The sequence below is a fragment of the Symphalangus syndactylus genome, chromosome 13 (genome assembly GCF_028878055.3).
Source record: "Symphalangus syndactylus isolate Jambi chromosome 13, NHGRI_mSymSyn1-v2.1_pri, whole genome shotgun sequence".
Classification (NCBI taxonomy): Eukaryota; Metazoa; Chordata; class Mammalia; order Primates; family Hylobatidae; genus Symphalangus; species Symphalangus syndactylus.
In genome coordinates this window covers 60,424,703-60,446,950 of record NC_072435.2, presented here as the reverse complement: position 1 = coordinate 60,446,950, position 22,248 = coordinate 60,424,703, and the positions used below count along the sequence as shown (strand labels likewise).

General features: G+C 38.6%; 1 protein-coding gene and 1 non-coding gene across 2 annotated transcripts in view; one reads left to right on the top strand and one right to left on the bottom strand.

Annotated features, from left to right (window-relative positions):
• WIF1 (WNT inhibitory factor 1) overlaps positions 1 to 22,248 on the top strand; it is a 71,496-nt gene that overhangs the window by 11,673 nt on the left and 37,575 nt on the right. The gene's annotated exons all lie outside the window — the stretch shown is intronic.
• Positions 13,971 to 14,075, bottom strand: LOC129461416 (U6 spliceosomal RNA). The gene has a single exon (XR_008650549.1). It is a non-coding gene; the product is annotated as a U6 spliceosomal RNA (small nuclear RNA).

Here is a 22,248-nt window from a genome sequence, read left to right as displayed (position 1 = left end):
ATTTCTTATTATCCCCAATTTGTAGACGACAAAACAAGAGAAGAAAGAAATTAAGTTACTTGCCCAAGATCACATAGGTAAGAACACTTATGCACATATTTATATACTTCAGAGACTTTCCTCAGATCTGCTCTGACAACTTTTGGAATATCTTCTCATTCCAAAAAATAACAATTCAAAGAACATTTGTCAGTGCTTACTATGTCCTTGGTCCTAAGAATACAAGCTTTAACTGATCTAACTGGCTTCAGGAAGTCACTAGCTGGGGAGAAGACTGTGGCATCAATAACGCAATCATAATAACTGTGATATTATGTATGTATATGGGAACCCAATCAAAGGGGCAAGTGGGAGCTGAAATCCAGCCCATACCTCACTTCTCAAGTTTGTATACAGAGCTGCCTCTGTCTAGAGGGGGCATTTCCACCTAATTTGTAGAGAGACTTCACATAGGCCATAATGCCCTAAGAAAGATGCTATGAGAGTATAAAGCTAGAGGATTTCGCTACTGATCAGGTAAATTTGCAGTTACTTATCTGCTGGAGAAGACATCACCAAGGAGGTAACAGCAGACCTGAGTCATGAAAGATGTTTAGTAGGCAGAGTGGCCAAGGAGGGTGGGGCTGAGGTGGGCACTTTAAGTATTATGAGTAACCCATAGGGAAATACATATAACTGATAATCATTGGTGTAGTTGGAAAATGACAATTATTTAGAACAGTTAGGTTTTATGGAACAGAACTGAGGAATGTGGTCTAAGAAATAAGTTTGGGAAAGATTATGACAACTTAGGTATGCACAGTTGACTTTGTCTTATAGATAATCAGAGCCATTGAATGCTTAAAAGTAGATAATAATGTTGTATCTGAATTCACAGAATTAGCTGGTCTTTGCAAGGGAAAAGGTAGGAGTAAATGAAACAGAGTTACTACAGGAGCAATAGAAGGGACAAGTTAGCACTTCAGAGTATAAATGTAAGGTAGGACTCTCTAAATGTAAGCCTATTGACTGGTAGAGTCCAGGGATATTCAACAGTTCTGTCTGTGAGTGATAACTTTGGTGACAGATGGAGGTAGATGATGGGATGCTTGACTAAGGACAAGGAGTCAATTAGGAAGTTATGTGAGATATCACGAAAGGTGAGGAGCACCTGAACCAAGGCAGGCAGTGGAGAGGGAGGGGAGGTGTAATCGACAGGACTTATTGAGCATGGGTGTTAATGGAAATGAGGGAATAGAGATGACTTTGAGATTGTTGCATGGATAATGATGTCGTAACTAAGAAATCAATAACTAGAGCAAGGGCAGAACAGTTTGGGCTGCAAACACACGGGGATCCATTTGGGAATTCCTGGATACATATTTTCTACTGAACATTCAGATGGCAAAGTCTGGTAGACAATTGAAAAAAATTTGACTCTGAAGCTAAGACATGAAGTGGAGAATGGAAATATTGATTTTGAAGAATGAATCTTCCTTCCCCTTCTCATCCGCTCTATCGCTCTTCCTTCTTTTGACCTCCACTCAGTAAATATTTATTCAGGTTCTATCTAATACCAAAGCTTAAGTTGAACATGAACAAGACTAATGTAAATTGGATATGATGCCTGCTCTCAAGGGGATCACGTCTAATGTGGAAACAGATATAACCCATATAACAACACAATATTAAACATATTATAATTGCAGTATGAAGAAGGTGCTATGAAAGTACTGAGAAAGGAGCATTAACTCGGCTGGGGGAGGACTGAATTATCTGCATAGGGTTCCTGGTGTTCTTCAGAGCATACTCTGAGACTGTCACACTAAGATACTAACAAGTGGAACAACTTTTGCTCTGCTAACTTCATGGCTTTTATGTACTTGAGATAATTGGGCCTAATATAGTCTGCCTTCCACTTACCATTAATTCTTTGGAGATGAATATGACAAATGTCACTATACCACCAGGTGACAGAGCAAGTCACCTCTTCCAAATGAAACATCTAGAACAACTCTTGAGGAAACTTGTTTGTGGGAGCTGAAGACAGGCCTAAATAAACACATATTTTAGGGCTTATTAGAATGCCTTGTTTCCAAGGGCTATTTCAGTATCAATAATGGATGCGCCCCTGGGAGGATTCACATCTGAAGCCAGGTCCAGGTAGGAAATCTCCAACTTTTTTTTCATTTTTCATTTTTCATTTTTTAGATGGAGTCTTGCTCTGTTGCCCAAGCTGGGGTGCAATAGTGTGATCTCAGTTCACTGCAACTTCCGTCTCCTGTGTTCAAGTGATTCTGTCACCTCAGCCTCCTGAGTAGCTGGGGTTACAGGAGCTACCATGCCCGGCTAATTTTTGTATTTTTAGTAGAGACAGGGTTTCAGCATGTTGGCCAGGCTGGTCTTGAACTCCTAACCTCAGTGATTAGTCCACCTCGGCCTCCCAAAGTGCAGGGATTACAGGCATGAGCCACTGTGCCAGGCCAGGACATCTCCTACTTTAGACAATAACCAGATGGATCCCAATACATGTAGAATTACTCTGATTCCTGCATGTTTGAAGCACGTTGAAGCACTCAATATTTTTATTCGCAGTTAGAACTCAATTAGGATTGAGGTTGTATTTATATTGCTGTCACTTATAGCAGTAACCAGCAGATGGCAATGTAAAAGTTACTTCTTTGTGGAATTTTTCATCTCAACATTTTTTTTTTAAGCCTGCAGGTGCTCTCTGTGTAACAGAAGCCCATTTGTGATCTTCATGTCACTCATTTCAATAGCCCATTACTATATTCAGTAGGTTGGAAAATAAAGTTTCCCAAATTCATTGCCACCGATACAATTAAAACTCACCAAAAGTTAGAACTTATCCTCATTAAAAATGTGAATGATTCATTACACACTGATTACATATTCTTTTTCTTTTAAGTAATTGCTCAAATTTAGGCAGAAGTCAAGTTTTGAGTTATCTCTCCATGTTCATCCAATTTCTTCTTTGCCTTCTCTGGCTGTATCTTTAGAAGACATAGAAGAGCAGAGTTGGAAGAGATTCCAGAGCTCATCCAACTCAGTGAGCTCAATCTTTCTCCAAAGTATCAATGAACTGTGGTCTCTCAGCCTCTGGTTGAACATGCCCAGTGGCAGGGAGCTCGTTAAGATGGGGTTTAAAAAATATTTTTGGGATGGGCACAGTGGCTCATGCCTGTAATCCCAACATTTTGAGAGGCCGAGACAGGTGGATCACCTGAGGTCAAGAGTTCAAGACCAGCCTGGACAACATGGTGAAACCCCATCTCTACTAAAAATACAAAAATTAGCCAGGTGTGGTGGCGAGCACCTGTAATCCCAGGTACTTGCTACTCAGGAGGCTGAGGCAGGATAATCACTTGAAACTGGGGGGCTGAGGCACATCACTGCACTCCAGCCTGGGTAACAAGAGTGAAACTCCATCTCAAAAATAAATAAATAAATAAATAAATAAATAAATATTTATATGATCATATATATAATTATTCTGTTAATCATAGAAAGTTGTTTTTATAATGAGCCCCAATCTGTCTTCCCAGTATAACTTGAATATCCTTGGACTCTACCAGTCTGTGGGCTTACATTTGGAGATTCCTACCTTGCATTTATACTCTGAAGTGCCAACCTGTCCCCTCTACTGCTCATGTAGGGATTCTGTTTCATTTACTCATACTTTTTCCCTTGCAAAGACCAGCTAATTCTGTGAGTCCTTGGAAGAGTTCCACACATGCCATCCTGAATGGAGATATCCTGACCCATGGTGCCACTGGTGAGAAGTCTGCTTCTCAGATCTGAGTGCAATCTGTCCATGCTTCTTAAGCTGTAAACACTCAAGGGTCAAGCTGGCCTGTATTCTCTACAGGACTTATGGCCTCAGAACAGCTTGGTGTCCTGTGCAGAATGGAGAAGAGTCTACCCCTTTCCTCATTTGGCATTGAACTTTGTCACTTGGTACCTAAAGCAGTCCAATGGTTTAGGTGTGGTTTGTCACTGCAAAAAACTCATCTTGAAGTTTAATTGCCAGTGTGGCGGTGTTGGGAGGTGGGGCCCAGTGGGAGGTGTTTGGGTCATGGGGGCAGATCCCTCATGAATCTATTGGTACCACCCTCACAGTAGTGGGTGAGTGCTTGCTCTCATGAGACTGGATTAGTTTCCATGAAAGTGGGTTCTTAGAAAGTGGGTCAAGCCTTCTCAGCTACACCCTGGTGCACCAGTCCAAGCCCCCACAAAATCCCTCATTTCCCTTACTCTGCAAACACCTGCTTGCTTTCTGCTTCTCCGCCATATTGTGACACAATGCAAGGCCTTCACCAGAAGCCAAGCAGATGCTAGTGCCAGGCTCTTGGACTTTCCAGCTACCAGAATCAAGAGCTAAATAAACTCTTTTAAAATTACCCAGCCTATTCTGTTATAGCAACACAAAACAGACTAAGACAGACAGCATGGCTTAACACCCTGAGCTCAGTGAAGTACACCAATGTTAAGTTCCTTCAGCCCATGTCCCCGTAGAAATCAGGCCTGGTCCTTAGGGCCAGGCCTTAGAATCTTTCGGTACAAATGTGTACCTCTAACTTCCATCCCCCTTATTTCCTAGGCAGCTGCATAAACAAACTCCCCATTAGTGGGTCCCTGGCATCTCATGCATGCATGGTGCCACAGACCACCGGAGACACGGCAGAACCCAAAATCCCAATTGGAGCTCTACTCCTATTATCCTGGTCACATCAGTAATTCCTGGTCTTGGTTCTCTCCTTGTCCTCTGGAGCCACTGGAGTATGTTTTAACCCCTTTCTTACTCGAAATCATACCATAGGCATTTTAAACCAGCTCCCATCCCCTTTAAATCATCTTTTCTTTATGATAAACACCCCCAATTTCTTCAGCTACTTCATATATTCAGCTTTGCATTTCTTAAGCCCTGACTCCTAAATACTTATCAAAAGTATAAAATTGTCACAGATAGACTTGACTGGTCTTTTTATGCTCTAATGAGAAAAGAGTTGATTGCTAGAATTAGAAATTTACTAACTTACAGAATGTTAAAATCATATTTTGGCCTGTAAACCTTGTATTATGAACTAAACAAGAAGAAGGGGTGGTGGGGTGGAAGAAGGAGGAATAGAAGAAGAAGAAAATAGAGGAAAATGTCTAATGCTTAAGTATTGCTCATGTGCCAGTCATTGTACTTATTATTTTTCATCATTATCTAATTTAATTCTCACAACTCTATGAGATAAGCACTACTGATATTCTCATTTTACAAAAGTGGCAACTGGATCACAAAAAGGTTAAATAACTTGCCTGAGGTCACACAGCTAGTAGGTAGTAGAGCCAAGGTGTACACTCAGGTAGTCTGACTGCAGAATCCATGATGAATTGCAATTTGAGCTCTTTGAAATCAGGATATTTCTGAATCTTCATCTTTGTTATTTAGACATTCTGTTGCATGCATATGAAGGGTATCCTGCTGTGTGCTGTGGAGGGTGAGTTTAAATAAAGACTTTGACCAAGAAGAGTTTATACTTTTAGGGGAAGTTAGAGTGGCTTTAGTAAATATTGGTTGCACTTGCTTGAAATTGTCTTTTTTAATAGATCAAAATGCTTGAATTTTATGTGATTTAACCTAATAATAAGAACTGGCATATATGGGGCATTTACTGTCTGCCAGCCACTCTTCTAAGGTAATTTACATGGATTATCTCATTTATTACTGGGATCAATTCTGTGAGCTAAAGGCACTCATTTTTTTGGCGGTGGGGTGGAGTCTTGCTGTGTTGCCCAGGCTGGATTACAGTGGCATGAACATGCAGCCCCAACCTCCTGAGCTCAAGCGATCCTCCCACCTCAGCCTCCCAGGTAGCTGGGACCAGAGGTATGCACCACTGTGCCTGGCTTTTAAAATTTTTTTTGTAGAGACAGGGTGTCACCAAATCACCCAGGCTTGAAGCCACTATTTTTATTTCCATTAAACACGTGAGAAGTTAGAGGCACAAGGAAATTAAGTAACTTGCCCAAGGTCACACCTTAGTCACCTGCAGAGCCTGGGTTTGAACTCTAGCAGTCAAATGCCAAGGTACATGTACATGTATGTATATTATTTTACCTCCATATTACACAAGGGTAGGCCTACCTGTCCACTCAAATCAATTTTTTAAAAAGTAGTTTCATCTGTAGAGTCCTATATATATCAAATTATCATATTCAAGATCTAGTTCAGAAGCCAAATAGAGCAAAATCCACTTGGCTCCAGAGTGGTGGAATATTTTTGATTCCCAAAGTTTGAACATTTATCTAGTTTCTCACTTATCTGCAGGCTTGTTTATTGCATGTCCTATATTGTCTAGAGTTTGAGGAAGCATCCACTCATAAACTGAGAGGCAAAGTGTAAATTGGTACAGCTCTCCTGAATTGAAGTAAGACGTTGTTCTATTATTCTGCTAACAGTAATGATGCCTTTCATGTACTTAATTATTTAAAACATGCTTTCATTTATTTTATCCCATTAAGTTCATTCGGTCCTCCCAAAAACTAAGGAAAAATCATGCATTAGTGAAACTTTAGATAACTAAATATGAGGAATAACTGATAATTTACAGTAAGTGGCCTTTAGCCAAAAGTAAAATAATTCAAACCTGATCTTCAATAGCTGTGCATTTTTCTATAATGCACAAAAGATTTGTGTTCGTGATTTATAGAAATGCTTTTGCCTTTCAATAAAAATATATAAGGGCCCAGTCAATAAATACTATTTGAATTATAAGGAAACATTTTGAGTGGAAAATATAAGTGGATTTCCATTTCATTACATAGTAAGCATGGAAATACTTACCCATCATCTATTTTTGTACTCTATATTTTAGATATTTTTTGCCATCCATTCTTTCAGAAACTCTATATATCCAAGGCTTTTCTAGAATGGTATTTACTTGGTTATAGATAGTTGTCCACCCAATATAAAACACTACAAGCTAAGAGATGTGATTGAAACTACCCTTTTGGGTGGGACAGAGGGCCAGGACTAGGGCACAGCAAGCAAGGCACTCAGGGTGCTTGTATGAGCCTAGGAATGAGTGACTCTGTAAATTCACACCCTGGGGACCTTGCCTGCCTAGTCCAAGGCCCTGAACTGAACATACTGGCAAAAACATCATGTGTGATGTTAATTTTATGTGTCAACTTGACTGGGCCTTGGGGTGCCCAGACAATTTGGTCACATACATTATTCTGTGTGTGTCTTTGAGGGAGTTTCTGTTTCTGGATGAGGTTAACATTTGAATCCATAGACTGAATAAAGTAGATTGCCCTCCCTAATGTGGGTTGGCCTCCAACAATCAGTTGAAGGCCTGAGTAGAACAAAAAGGCTGCCCTTCCTATGGGGAGAGAGAACTCCTCCTGCTTGACTGCCTTCCAGCTGAAACACTGGCTTTTAAGGGCCATCAGACTGGAAATACACCATGGGCTTTCCTGGGACTCCAGCTTGCCAACTGAAGATCATGAGACTTGTCAGCCTCCATAATCATGTCAGCCAATTTCCTTATAAGAAATCTCTGTATATAACTCCTATTGGTTCTGTTTCTCTGGAGAACCTTGACCAGTATACCAAGTATTCTGTCTTACCCGCCCACCAGTGAGAGAAGTTACTGTCAAAGAGAAGCAAAAGGCAGCACAGGTTAAATCTTGATCAACTAAACTCTTGAGGGCCTCAGTTTCTTAAAGTACTAAAAGGAAATAATTAAATTACTTTTTACAATGGCAGCAAAATGCAGTTGCATAATGTGTACAAAATTCTTGACACATAGTAGACAATGAAAAAGTAGGGTCTTTTCTTCCCTTTGTATTAATGAGCTGTTAGTGCTAGGTGAAAGTCATTAGGCCAAAGAAAGCTGGTCCGCCTGATCCCAAGCTGGGGAATATGCTGGCAAGATGCCCAAATGCCACTATAAGTGAATGGTGTCCCACTCTCTGAACTCAGAGTATCACACTGAACTGACCTCAGGAGACCTGTCTCCCAGCCCAGCTCCCACACCAGCTATCTGAGCCTTCAGACAAGTATTTCACTTTTGTCCTTATTGGTAAATTATAGGGGTTTTTTATTTTCAGCTCTAAAATGTCTGTGATTTATGATCGGTCACTATCATTTCTGCATTGTTCTTAGTTTTGCATTTGAATTTAAATCACAGTAAGAAAAATAGCACAGACAATACAATTACTTGTAACAAAAGTAAAGCAAATTTTGAGCAGAATTAACTTTGCAAAATACTGTTTGCCATTTTAATGTTAATAAAATTTCTTAAATTAATTTTAGGCAGTTTTTGTCTGGTTTCTCTATTAGCTTGATTTCAGTGTCTTCAATCTGACTAATAAACAGACTTTAGGAGTTATACTCTGAGGCTGGTAGACAGAACAGCTATATTACTAATATTTATCCTGTAAGACCTCCTCAAATGGTAGCTTCTTTCCAGATATTCATGACATTTATTCCTGGCTTGACTCTTTACAAACAACTGAGAAATTGACTCTGAGATTTAGTCCCTCTGTTACAAATTGAGTTTTTATATTGCTAGTTGTCTTCGTAGTAATTATAACTTGCAAAACCTTTTACTCACCAAGAACATAAACTGGACTTCATTAAAGTTTGCAGTACTTAATTTCCTGGATATAACCATTTCTTTTTATGAATCCTGACTGAGTTTTAAGTTCATTACCTTTTTCCATCATAAATTAGCACACCCTTAAAAATATTTGGAAAATACCAAAAAGGAGAAAGAAGAATAGGAAAAGAGCATTCATATATAGTTAACTCACCTAAGAAGATTTGTGTCCTTTTTTGTTTGTTTTTTGCTTAAGGGCAGTAGGGTAGTTTCCCATGTTATTACATACTCTGTAAACATGGTTTTTTTTAAGTGGCTACACAATATTTTGTGGTATTTTATTATTTCTTTTTTGTAGAGATGGGATCTCATTATGTTGCCCAGGCTAGTCTTGAACTCCTGGGCTCAAGTGATCCTTCCACCTCAGCCTCCCAAAGTGCTGGGGTTACAGGTGTGAGCCACCACACCTGGCCCTATTCTATGGTTTATTTAAACATTCTATTTAAATTTTTTTATATATATATAACATATATATATATATTTACTATTACAAGTAACACTGTGAAGAACAACTTGATGCATAAAACTTTTTCTGTATTAAGATTACTGCCATATGACTGAGTTCCAGGAGTGGAATTTCTGAGTCAAATTGCCAATTATTCTACGGGCTCTTTGCACATACATTATTGCTGAATGGCTAGTAATGACTACTCCATACTTCCAATGGAATTATTCAAGAATCTCTTTTTTAGTATGCTTTTGTCGCTTTTAAAAAATCCTCCAAATGAAGCTTTCCAAGTAGTATTGATAATTGTTGATTTGTGCCTATATTTTTGTTCAGTTAGGACAAGTTTTTCTCAGTGGGAATTTTATACTGTAGGGGGCAGTGGGGGATCAGTAAGTGGTAGGTGAGTGATCTCCCTTTTCATCAGGGCTGTTAAGATCCCTCAAGTTTAGAGGCTTTGCATGGGGATGACTATAATTGTGAACACGGGACCCATCAGATACATACTACATTATAAATTATACTTCTAGCCTACAAATACAGAACTAGTAGGTAATTCCTAAAAAAAAAACCAAATAATTCCTTTTGAACATAATAAGGAAGCATATCTTCTACTTTTAAATGAATGAGTAAAATATTTTTATGAGTTTCTTTGTATGCTTCATATACATGTGCACATGAATTTATTCATAAATATTTTAAAATAACTGAGTTCGAACATTTATTTTTGTATAAATGCTTTAAAAAATTTTTAATATTAAATAATTTATTCTCCCAATGCTCAGAGGTGTTATTTCCTCAGTTTTCTTAAGGACAAAGTAGAGTGGGATTAAAAAGTAGATCAACGTCAAAACTTAAAGAGTCATTGTCATTACTGGCTGGAAAATAGCACTTTTTAAGAGAAAGAATGTGTATGCTACATTGTATAAAAATGAGGAAACTGAGCTAACAAATACATTCTCATGGGTGCTTGTAAAAGAAATGGCAAATAAACTTGCTAATCAGCGCTCCCAGAGCTGTATATCCAAGAGGAAGAAGAGGAAAGAATAGATGTAAGAGAGTCTTTGGAGAAAGTGCCCAGGCAGCCAAAGAGCTGGCTTCACTTGAACCAGCAGTCTTGATATCTGAGTAAAGACTCTGTTTCAGGCTTTGAAGTGTCTGTTAACTTCTGCTAAATTTGCTCTCTATGGAATAAAACAGTTCAAGGTGGCGGGTTGGGGAGAAGGGGAGCCTGGTAGGCATACACAAATTATTGTTTATAGACTGCTGGCCTCTCTGCTGCAGAGCATCTTCTGTAGCCACTTCAAAGGCAGGAGCATCACGTGGCTTATTTGAGCAAAATCTGCTGCGGTGAACATGCGGCAAACAGGAGGGAAATGGGCAGGTCTGATGGAGGGAAATCATTCTCAATCATTCCCATTGGCTCACTCTAAGTAATCTCATAAATTGGCTATCAAAAGATTTCTATACATTTTGAAAACATCAGGAATTGATAAATGCAAAGATATGTCTCCAAAGAGATTTGTGCATCAAATTTCTAGGTTTGCATGTGTTTCTGAGAAGACTGCTTATTAGATCTTAGGCCACTAAGAGCACAGAACAATTATGCTGGGACTTTAAGACCTAAGTCTATATCGAGCTCGTCAATTCTCTACCTAGGTATGCATGCAGAATGAGCTATATTCTCTTCCCAAATGCTCAGGACTCTATGCTAAATCTTAGAAGAAATTGCTAAGGGCTTCCTTAGAATTCTGAACTCTTAGAAGGGAGGGAATCTTAAAGATTAGTTCAACCACCTTATTTTTCAGATGAGGAAACCAAGGACTAGAAACAATGACCGACTTCCCAGAGGGAGTTAGCAATAGAGCTGGCTAAAGGGCACATGTTTTCTGACAACCAGGGCAGAGTTTTTCACTGTGCTTCAGTCTTAGGATACAACATCACCATATCATAGTCCCATAAAATGTGGAAAGAAAAAGTTGCCTACAGTTTTTCTCTGGAATGGAGTATGGGGAAGGCCATTGATCTGTTTTTGTGTTGTCCAGTACACAAACACACACATAGACTTTAATGTTCAATTTTGAGGCAGTAGCTGAGTGGGCTAGTTGCAAGCACTACTTGGTGACTCAGTTCTGGCCATGATCCATTTTGCCCAGCACAATGCCCAGGACATGGTAGGTATTGAACAATAGCAAAGCAGACAGAAGTGGTTGGTGTGGGGGCCATATGATATCACGGAATGCATGCTGAGCCAGTCCTGACTGGGGGGCTTTGGAAATTTAACTTAACCTGCCTAGCCGTCCACTTCCCCATATGATCTCTTAGAATTTTTCCAGCTCAAAAGTGGTATAAGTGTTGTGTCTGCTATTTTCCCTTAGAAGGGCTTTGTGAAGACTGGCCTGTTTACAGAGCTCTCTGAGATTCCTTATTATGGACATTCCAAGAGCATCAAAAGGAACTACAGATACAGATTTTTCAAACAGAGTTGAAAAGTGTTTAACAGTCAGATAATATATATGTTTAAAAATAGTGCTATTTTTACATGACTTTGAAAAATTGGCCTGACCCTATGTTAACCTATTTCTAAAAGTCTGTGTTCATAAATTGACTTATTTTATCCACTGCCTATGGAGCAGGAAAGACATTATGCTAGCACAACATGTACTAACCCTGATGTGCTGTTGTCCTTCTCTTAATTTGTTTTATAACTTTGGCTCAATCTTGGATATAAATTCTTTTCACCAGAATCTGCCAATCCTAGAATCACAATTCCTCTCTTCCCCACTTCTTCCATTTAGTAAACATGCTTTTCCTCTATGATACTAGAACATTTTGAATTTTAGCTTCCTCTTATCATATCACACAAAGTGATATGATACTATCAAAGAAAATTAAGGGAAGACACCAAAGACAGAAATACATAAAAGACAATGCTAAGGTAATTATAAAAATGGCAACAGAAAGAGTTCTATGGAAAGATTTACTCTCTGGTCAGGAGATAATTTAGAAACAAATGTTGAGGAAGGACTTGATTTTTTGAAACAAAGTGATTTTGAAGGGATCAGGAAAAGTAACATAGACTAGTATGAATAAATGATAAGACTTGGGAGTAAGAAAAGTAGGAAAAAGAAGTAGGCAACTTGAGCATCTTCATATTTGTGTTTGTCAAAGTCACTAACAAGAATATCTAATAGATTGGTTTCTGAGACTAACCTGAATAAAATACCACCCAGTGTGTCCACCAGGCTGACATAGGTTTCTGCTTTGGGTGTGGCTCTTAAATCTATTGTTTAGCCATCGCCTAGAATGGTAGAGGCTAGATTTCCCATTTTATAACTATGCCATGTAGGAAGGAATCAATATCAATTTTGAAATGGAGGTAGATATCTCTATTGTTTCTTGTCCTCTCTTTTGAGCAAAGACATCAATTTAATATGGCACGGCTTGCATCTTGTGACTCTATGTTTATGTCTACGTTGTTCATCTAGCTATTAATAAAGCCATGAAAACAAATATTGATACTGACTGGAGTATAATTCTCAGAGCTGTTCTTTTTTTTTTTTTTTTTTAGGTGAATAAAAGAGGCCCAGTTTTCAGAGCTCTTAGTTTCCATATATCCACACAAATCATGAATCAGATTACATCAGCCTTGCTGATTTGGATACATCAAGTTTTTTTCTATTGATGTTTCTTTTTTTTTTTTAAGTTCCAGGATACATGTGCAGAATGTGCAGGTTTGTTACATAGGTATACATGTGCCATGGTGGTTTGCTGCACCTATCAACCTATCATCTAGGTTTTAAGCCCCACATGCATTAGGCGTCTCCTAATGTTCTCCCTCCCCTTGCCCTCCACCCCTGATAGGCCCCAGTGTGTGTTGTTCCCCTCCCTATGTCCATGTGTTCTCATTGTTCAACTCCCACTTATGAATGAGAACATGTGGTGTTTGAGTTTCTGTTCCTGTGTTAGTTTGCTAAGAATGATGGCTTCCACCTTCATCCATGTCCCTGCAAAGGACATGATCTTATTCTTTTTTATGGCTGCATAGCATTCTATGGTGCATATGTGCCACATTTTCTTTATCCAGTCTATCATTGATGGGCATTTGAGTTGGTTACAAGTCTTTGCTATTGTAAATAGTGCTGCAATAAACATACGTGTGCATGTGTCTTTATAATAGAATGATTTATTATACTTTGGGTGTATACCCAGTAATGGGATTGCTGGGTCAAATGGTATTTCTGGTTCTAGATCCTTGAGAAATTGCCACACTGTCTTTCCACAATGGTTGAACTAATTTACACTCCCATCAACAGTGTAAAAGCATCCCTATTTCTCCACATCCTTGCCAGCATCTGTTGTTTCTACACTTTTTAATGATTGCCATCCTAACTGTCATGAGATGGTAGCTCATTATGGTTTTGATTTGCATTTCTCTAATGACCAGTGATGATGAGCTTATTTTTTTATATTTATTGGCCACATAAATGTCTTCTTTTGAGAACTGTCTGTTCATATCCTTTGCCCACTTTTTGATGGGGTTGTTTGTTTCTTGTAAATTTGTTTAAGTTCCTTGTAGATTCTGGATATTAGACCTTTGTCAGATGGGTAGATTGCAAAAATTTTCTTCCATTCTGTAGGTCGCTTGTTAATTCTGTTGATAGATTATTTTGCTGTGCAGAAGCACTTTAGTTTATTTAGATCCCATTTGTCAATTTTGGCTTTTGTTGAAATTGCTTTTGGTGTTTTAGTCATGAAGTCTTTGCCCATGCCTATGTCCTGAATGGTATTGCTTAGGTTTTCTTCTAGGGTTTTTATGGTTTTGGGTTTTACATTTAAGTATTTAATCCATCTTGAATTAAGTTTTGAAAAATATGGAATGCTTCACGAATTTGCATGTCATCCTTACACGGGGGCCATGCTAACCTTCTCTGTATCATTTCAATTTTAGTATATGGGCTGCCGAAGTGAGCAGGATCTGTTTCTTTTCTTCTTTACATAACATATTTCCTTCTATTACAACTGGGGCCCTAACAAGCTCATTGATATTTTCTTTAAAGATAGTCAAACTGAAGATATTCAAAAACCTGATCTCTCTCCCTTTGGTGTTACTGGTCTTCTTTGATCATCCTTTTTTTGTGTGCAAGACATTTGAAATTACCTTTACAAAATAAACCGGACTATTGAAAATAGACTGATAAATAGTTATTATCTCTGCCTCTAGGAATTATAATCAACTAGAGGAGATATGGAGCCAAATATCATATTTTTAATGCAAATGAGTAACTGAATGTATTGTGAGTAAGTATTTCTAATTTGAAAGATACTAACATATTTACAAGAGGAAAAGTTCTCTATAGTGGCAGAGCCACAAGGATTGCTTGAGAGTGTTATTTTGAACTAGAGAATCTAGGGACATACAAATTTGCTCAGAAGTGGCTTTGGCAACTTTCAAATATGTTCCAAAATAAAGAAAAATTCAAGCTGGGCACTAGTGGCTCACACCTGTAATCCTAGTACTTTGGGGGGCCCGAGGCAGGAGGATTGCTTGAACCCAGGAGTTCAAGACCAGCTTGGGCAACATAGTAAGACCCTGCCTCTACAAAAAAAAAATACAAAAATTAGTCTGATGTGGTGGCATGCACCTGTAGTCCCAGCTACTGCAGAGGTTGAGGTGGGAGGATGGCTTGAGCCCAGGAGACGGACCCTGCAGTGAGTCAAAATTGCACCACTGCACTTTAGCCTGGGTGACAGACAGAGACCTTGTCAAAAAAAAAAGAAAAAGGAAGAAAGGAAGAAGAAGGAGGAGGAGGAGGAGAATCCATGATAACAGGTAACAAAACTGACTAAGGTGACGATGGAGTGGGGAGTGGGAGGGAAGTTAGTTAATAGTTATTGGGAAAGAAGAAGCCAAAACACAAAAATAACTCCTTTGATGTGTGCCCTCTTTATTTATTGCATTTGGCTTTATATACTTATCTCTCTTTAAAGATCTCATGTTTAGTACAAAAAGATAGGACTAATCTTTCCTTGGATATCTTTTATTCTGTCATTAAGTGCTCCTTCAATTCAGACTTCTTTGTTGGTCCCTTAGATAGATCAGAAAATTCTGTTGGTTTTGTTTGTTTCATGCTTATTGCCCTTCCTCCCAAAGTGAAGGCAATCAAGCTACACTAAACACCCACATTTCTAATTTGCTAATAATGCAATTTCATTTAATGAGAAAGAGAAAACAAATATAAACCCTAGATAATGTGGTTAATGACATAATGGCTTCCCAGGCATTTGGGATCTTCACACAAGAGCATGTCTTTGCTAAATGAATATATTTTCACATATATTTTAACAATGATTTGTCGGAGAAGTCTTTTTCCCCCCGATATATTTTTCAAAGCACACAAGCCATGCAATTAGGTAAAAAGTTACTGTCTTTGATTAAATTGCTTTCCGCAAATGAGTGCTTATTGGATCTGGGAGAAATATTTGTCCTTTCAGGCTTTCCAAAAATCCTGCCCTTTAGGTACTACACCCACGCTTAGGGGTTTGAAGAGTTCAAGGCTGACAGTAGCTGTGAAAAGTTTCATAGCCTTTTAAGAAAGTTCAGCGGCTATGTTTGGGGAAGAGATATGTGTATTATGCAGGACTGTTAGCTAATGCTGAGATTGTAACATATGGAATTCATAAAGGTCCAATTACAGAACCGTCACTGTTTGCCATGGTTTTAACTTATGTAAGTTATTGACTATACTTTCATGAGATCATAATCAAAAGGTTATTCTTTGGTAATGGTGCGTTAGAAGAGCTTTATCCTGAACTTCAAAGCCATCCTCTGAGCCTCAAGAACAAAGGCTTAGAAGTTTGAACCGGGGCCAGAATCAGTCTGTATGAGTTAACGATGTTTCAGACCATCCAGGAGCTGAATCCACCTATCCACATGCGGGAACTTTCTCTCATCACATCAGATCAACAGTTATCACTAAAAGATGACAGTTGATTCAACTTTAATGTGTCTGTGTGTGTGTGTATGTATTTTTTTAATGAATCAGCTTGACTATAGCATCTACTCTCATTTGTTTTTATAACCATTTATTTTGGCTGTAAAATACTGTCATTTGCTGTGCTTTCAGAAGAGAGTGATTACCATTAAATAGGTATACATCTAGGAACAGGAATTACAAGTACTCAAAATTTGCAGAAAACAATTCTTAGAAATTAAAAAGCTAAGGTGTAACTTAACGTAAGTAAAAAGTAATGAAGGAGGGCTCAGGTGTGTCCTAATATTTTGGCATGTGTTAAGCAGGCAAAAATAAAAAAAAACAAAACAGACTGTGAGTTTGGCTAACGTTACAAATGGCAAATCTGCTGCCTCTCTTTCACTCTTAAAATCCTTACATAAATTATTGCATCAAAGAAGCAAAATGCCATCATGTGTAATCACATAGAGCGATCTTTACTCTTTCTCACAGCGGATCCTGCAAACCTACCACGAGGCTACTTTCTCTCTGGGTCTTTGGATGAATGCTCAGGCAGATCCTGAGATTTCTGTAGTCAGCCTGAGATAATAAAATGTCCTCTGATTACTTCAGTGCTAAGATTATTCTCATGCCAGTAATTAAAATCTCCTCTTCTGTGTGGTAGTTAAAATTCTGACCTTTATTTAAAGTTAAGATTCTCCTTTCCCTTAGCTGCGGCTTGGGTGGTTGCAACATGGTTGACCCTTCTCAGTAGGGTCTAGCTCCTCCAGGAGAGGGGTCATGGACAAGAGAGGTCAGAGGTAAGAGGCAGAAAGGAGTTGATGTCACCTACAGAGTTTCCTCTGGCCCCAGAGGATGCTTAAAACTGATCTTGTTATTATGGGCGCTTTCTCGGGTTCCTCCTCTGGGATCTCCAGACAGCTTTGCTTGGGTTAAGGCATTGCTTCCCCTTGAGCTGCATGCTCATAACCATGGTACCCATCCACTCTGATACAGCCACACTGGCCTCTTCGCTATGTTTATGAATGTGCCAGGTACGCTGCCGCCTGAAGGACTTGGCACTAAGCATTCCCTCTGCTCCTCCCCCAGATATCTGCATAGCTTGCTCTCTCACTTTATTCCAGTCTCTAGTAAAATATCCCAACCCAGCAGTCTTCCGCGTCTGTCCTCTCAGAAACAGCAATCCCCTACCATGCATATATATATATATATATATATATATATGTTCTGGGATATATGTGCAGAGCTTGCAGGTTTGTTACATAGGTATACACACGCCATGGTGGTTTGCTACACCCATCAACCCATCATCTACATTAGGTTTCTCTAATGCTATCCTTCCCCTAGCCCCCTACCCCCTGACAAGTCCCAGTGTGTGATGTTCCCCTCCCTGTGTCCATGTGTTCTTGTTGTTCAACTCCCACTTATAAGTGAGAACATGTGGTGTTTGGTTTCCTGTTCCTGTGTTAGTTTGCTGAGTATGATGGTTTCCAACTTCATCCATGTCCCTGCAAAGGACATGAACTCATTCTTTTTTATGACTGCATAGTATTCCATGGTATATATGTGCCACATTTTATTCTCTGCCATCTTTCTCCACTGAAGTCTTCCACATAGTGCCTGTCATTACTTGATATATGTTCATTTAAATATTTCTTTAAAAATTATGTGTCTCCTCCTCTTTATCACATCAGAAGTAGGCTCCATGAGGGCCAAGAGTTTTTACTTCTTTTGCTGACTGCTGCATCCCTAGTGCCTAGAGCAGAACCTGACACATGGAAACTACTCAGTAAATATTTACTGGGTGAATGAATGAAAGAAGGCCTGAACACAGAAAGATCAGCCAGATATAATGATTTGCTCTTCTGTGTGTATCTCAATTTGGAAAAGATTTTGTTCTTAATTAATTAGAATTAATTTACTTTTTAACCTTTGATCAGAGCTATTGGTTGAAGTGGATTCCTAGGGTAAAAGGCAAGACCTATGAAAATCAAACTTGCTTTTGGAAATATAAACACAGTAGAATTTAATCACAATACCATTTTACCTAGTCTGTGATTTCTTTTTATTCAAACTGTAATACAGGAAATTGGTTATGTAGGATACAATATTGAATTTAATTTAAACAGAAGCAGATACTCTAATTAGCTCAGTTCAGGCAAATAGTATTATTCTCAGAGATTCTCAAAGATAGGGAATAAGACTTCTTCTGTAGTTTTGCTTTGTATAATACTGGGAAATACATGGAGATTTCCTTGTATAATACTGGGAATAATATATATAATGTATAATATGTATTACATATGGAATATATATATAATATATAAAAGACTTGTCTTGCATAATACTGGAAAATATGTGGAGATTTCCTCTCTTTCTTTCATTCCTTCAAATTTTTATTAAAGAAACTAGGTTTTTGCCCTGTAGAGTTTTCCATAGTCTGGATTTTACTGATTATGTCTTTGTGGTGTAGTTTAATTTATTCCTCTATCCTTTAAATTTCCTGCAAATTAATGGTTTGATAAGACATTTCTAATTTATTTTAAAGTTAAAGAAATAGGATAATTCCAATTTTGCCTATATGTGCTAACTTGAACTAGAAAAGGAAGGTTGTTTTGGACTGTTTCCACAGCCCCTGCTTTCACTCTGAACCTTACTCCCTATACCCACAATGCATTACACAGACCCTCCCTTGATCACACCCCTCCAGCTCCCATCACCCAGGAATCTCCAAGCTGCTTTTTTCTATGGGTACTGCCACTGTCAAGGGACTCCTGCTACCACAGTGCACCAATAAAGGACTTTATATTGATCCTGTGTATAGTAACCAGCATTTGTTGAATGCTTACAATGTGCCAACATTTGCACCTACTTCACATGCATTATTTGATCCTCACAACAGCACTGCAAAGTAGACACTGGCTTCCTTGGGTTCCTCAAGCTTGCCAGAGTCCTCCCAGAGCTTACGCAACTGATCTTTCCTCTGCTTAAAAAGCTGCCCCTCCTTCACCTGTTTAACCTCTGCTCACTGAGCAGATCTCAGTTCTGCCATCCTTTCTCAAGCAAGCTGTTCCTGACCCCCAAGTTAAGCCAAAGTACACATTCTCAAAGAATCCCATGTACTTCTCTGAAGCCCTTTATCACAGTCTTAATTTTTTACTTACTTAATGATCAGCTCCCTTCCAGCCTGCAAGCTCCATAAGGACAAATACTAGGTCTGTTTTGACTCAGCTTGGCATCTTAGGCACACACAATGCGTTATGCCTGGCACACTCCATACATATGTGTTGAATGAATGTAAGGCTAAGCCTGTACCCAAGGCCAGCTAGTAAATAGTAGAGTTAGAATTCAAGCCAAGCTGGTCTCACTCTAGCCCAGATTTCACCCACATTCTCCCCAGCCTTGTGGCCACTGTTATTTGGACTGTTGGCTCTCTCCCTTCAAGAGTCAGCTCTGGACCAGGTTAGTCTCCCTTGTTGGCCCCTTTTCCCATTTCCCGCTGACTGTTGACTGGGACCCAATTGTCTACCTCTCTCAGCCAAGACTTTGCAAGTATACTTGAGCTTCTGTTTCACTGGAAGTCAGAAGTTTCATACCTTGAATGAACATGGTAAAAGGTGACTTACCTATTTTTTTAGACTATACTAACTTAACTCAAAGTTTGCATTCATTTTTTAGAAACAGTTTTTCAGCCACAAAAAATAGATTAGTCACTGCGGATTCAAATAAGAAGAGAAAAAATCCCTTCCAATGAGGAGAGTTTAATTGCGGTAGGGGCCAGGGGGAAGAGACAAGAAAATAGATTTTTACTGTAAGTACAGTAGTGTAAAGATGAGGAAAAGGGGACAGGAAAGAAGCACCTGTAGCAAGGGCAGTTTTACCGAAGAGATGACATTTCATCCAAGCTTGGAGAGGTAAGTCAAAGTTTGCTTGGTGAGAAAGTGCAGGGAGTGGATATTCCAGGCATAGAGTACGAAATAAGATTCGTGACAGAGGCTGGTGGCTCCGTTAACTTAAAGCTTGCTATGGCCAGATCAAAGACCTGTGAGGCAGGATGTGGGAGAAGAGGCTGGTGGGCAGAGCTAAAGAGAAAGTTGTAGCTAGCCAAAGTCTTCATTGTAATAAGAAACAATTAAGGGTGTTAAGTAGGAGCAGTGATATATTCCAGTTGGCATTTAAGAAGAAAAATTGGGTGATGATGCTGATTGAGGGAATAAATCTGGAGGGCATGAGTTACCAGGGAGGTAGGTTAGGAGCATGAGGGAGAAATGTCTGAATTTTGGTCGTAATATTGGGAAGGAAAAGACGGGAATAAAGCTGAGAAATCAATGAGAATTTGTGGAGGTAGTTGGTAAGAAAGAAGTTTGGAGTCTAAGAAAAACTGTCAAGTTTATGTCTTGGGTAATAGGTATATTATGCTTTCTTAAGGAATACAAATGAACAGCCTCATTGGGAAGATAATGAGTTTGTCCATTATCTTTCCAGTGTTAAGTCCAAAGGGAGATATCTGGTAGACCGTTGTCAATACGAATCTAGAGATTAGGAGAAGGGTGAAAATTGGAGATAAAAATCTTGGAGGCTAATGAAATGTAGGTGTAATTTGAAGTCATAGAAATAGATAAGATGCCCCCAAAAAGAGGGCATAAGCCAGAAGAGCAGACTAGTAGTTGTTTCCAGGGAACATCAACATTTAAGACAATGGTTCTTAACTTTTTTGAGTCATAGATTCTTTTGAGAATGTGATGAAAGCTAGAATGTGCTCCCCCCACTAAGAAAAATATTCATATGCATATGAACATTGAAGCTATGCGTTCTCTAAGGATGCATAGACCCACATTCAGAACTCTTTTTTTTTTTGAGGTGCAATTATAGAGAGAAGAGCATGTGAAGGTGACTAGAGAAAGTGATTGGAGAAGGAGAAGAAAAACTCAGAGAGAGTTGCTATGTATACAACAAAAAAGAAGAGAAGGAGAAGTTAATCGTCATTAAAAGATTTCATAGAAGACAGGAGAGATAGAGATGGGAAAGGGCTCACTGGACTTAGCAACTTGGAAATCATCAGTAACCTTTTATGAGAAATTTTAATAGTGACTGAGGCAAAAACCATACTAAAGACTGATGGGCAAGAAAACCAAGGCCATGCTTATAGACTCTTTTAAAAGCATGATAATGATGGCAGAGACAGAGTTTTTAATCTTTTCATCACATTAGTACACTTATATGTGCACAGATGGCATAAATGATGGGGCCAGTCTCAGAGGATATGGAAAGGAACCAGGATTGGATATTAGACTATTTGTAGATAGATGGGGGGGATGTTGAGAGAATTCGTATATAGTAATCTCTGTTTTCTTTGTGGATATTGACATCAGTTGAGAGAAGATAGCAGGAATGGGACAGCATACCTGGGGGAAAACTATGAAACTGTCGTGTGTACAAGAAGGGAGAGACTAATGATGTTTACAAGAATTTCTTGGGGATTGGGAGGACAATTGAAGTTGGCCGTATAGATTTAGTTAGTCCTCAGATTACGGCTTGTCATCATCGGTGCTCCTCAGGAAATTTTCAGTTCTGCCTTAGTTTCTCTTTTCCTTAAACAGAATGAATAATGTATGTATGAGTAACAACTTTTAAATAGCAAATGACTAGAAGAGCTTAGAAGAAAATTAAAAGAGCCAAGTATCTTATATCTTCTAGGCAATGACTTTTTCTAAAGTATAAAATAAAATTTATCGAATACATGACTGTTCTTAAAATCTTCTTTGGTAAGACTAGTTTTGGACTTTGAAAATCTGTAACCAAGAGGTTACGGACTTTTTTTTTTTTTCCTGTTTGACTCTTAGGTAGGAACAGAACAAACTGCTCATTAGAAGATACCTTGAAATATAGTATTCTGAAATATGCAATTGCAATTACTTGAACAAAAATGTCAAATTAAGGCACTTCTCATAACCTTTACGAAAGTATCTAATGCATTTTTTCAAAACATTAAGCTAAGGGGGAAAGTCTGTGTTTTTTTTCCTCCTTTTTTTTAAATCAAAGAATAAGTTAATACTGTCCATGTGGATTCAATGAAAAAATACTAAAGAATTTAAGAAAACTACCTAGAGCTAAACTAAGAAAAATATGACCTAATTTTAAATATTTTGGAAGTCATCACTGAATATATCTT